Below are 1,690 nucleotides of genomic sequence, written 5' to 3' on the forward strand. Positions count from 1 at the left end.
TATACAAATACAGGCCATTTCCCATTTACCTCAGCTCAGGTAGAGATAGCAGAAGGAAAATACAAAAAATACAAAACAAATAAGATAATACACTACATACAATGGCAGCAAACGCAGAATGTGATTATGGATACAGGGTTGTGGAAATATGCAAGAAATAAATGTAACTATTCTACCATCACTATTACTAAGTAAGTCATAGATATCTATAAGTATGTATAAGTATAGACACTGGTCCAGTATGGTTGCACATCTTAATATGTTTATGATATGTGCACTAAAAATAACACAACTTTTCCACTCCACATGTTGGCGTTATTATTACCTGGTTTCAGTGTGTTGATTATGTGTCCAAAGAGGGGCTGTTTACACCAAGCTTTCAGCTACACAAGTAAAAATGATGAGAATATGTTAAATTTGGAGTCAAATGGTTTGCTCTTTTATTCTTTCTTTTTTTCCTACTTGATAACTGACCACATGATGGTGCGATTGTCCCATCGTACTGTAAGTACAGAGTATGGCTGTGAACTGGAAAAAGATGGAGAGAAAATAGATATTTTAAAGTGCCTAATGTGAATCAACTGGAAAGTAGAAGCTGAAGAGAATGGAGAAAGTAAGTAAAGTGTCAGGAATGACATTGTAAAAGAAAACCAGAACAGGAGACTGACATCAATAAAGAGCTGATAGCTCTGCTTACAAGTCTCTGCAATACTAATTCCACACATAACACATAACTTTCAGGCTCTTCCATTTACTGATCACTACTGTGTCTTAAGATTTTATTTGAATTTGGATTTAAAAGGAGTGTTTTAGTTATTTTAAGTGAACCAAACAATTTCTAGAAATGCCTAGAAAATTCCTACATGACAGGTTTTTATTAATCATTCATAAAAGATGAACTAACTCGATCTTATACTGTAAAACTGATAATTATCAGCAGGAGAAAAAAGCTGTCTATTGTTTGTTTACTTTTCCTGCACAGATTTGATTCATATTTTTTCTCTTGTTGATCCATGTACATGGACATATGTAATATTAACATTTGAATGGATTCATGTTTTTATAACTAAAGAAAACTATATTTTTATACCTGAATATGCAGTGATTTTTCCATTGTATATAAGAGGTAGCTGATACTTTATTATTCATCTTTAAAATTAGTCATTGGTCGTTGTTATTAATGTTCCTGTGATATGATCTGAATGGATTGTTTGCCAGCAAAGTAATCAAATACGATCATTGTGGTAATACAGATCTGGGTTTAATGATACATGACATTCAAACATATTTTCAAAGAAACCATTCTCTACTTGATCAGGACGAACAAGAAAAGTAGATGTATTAAAGACATTCTTGTAGTGGGCGATGGTGCCAGACACCCCCCCTGTACTTGCTGTGGTTGTATAAAACCATATGTTTGGGAAACCTGCAGTCAATATTTAAACATGTGAGTTGGAGCAGGAAAATGTCTAAAATATTTTTTATTAGATTAACTTTGGAAAGAGAAACTAACTCAAACCCATTTTTATTACTGTCTATTATCACATGTATGTAATCCAGATATAGATGCAAATATAAAAACATTTCAACATTGTAAGTCAGCAGTTTTAGAAACACACACACACACACACACACACACACACACACACACACACACACACACACACACACACACACACACACACACACA

This window comes from Pundamilia nyererei, unplaced genomic scaffold, assembly GCF_000239375.1.
Source record: "Pundamilia nyererei isolate P.nyererei 1_Seehausen unplaced genomic scaffold, PunNye1.0 scaffold00416, whole genome shotgun sequence".
NCBI classification, from domain to species: domain Eukaryota; kingdom Metazoa; phylum Chordata; class Actinopteri; order Cichliformes; family Cichlidae; genus Pundamilia; species Pundamilia nyererei.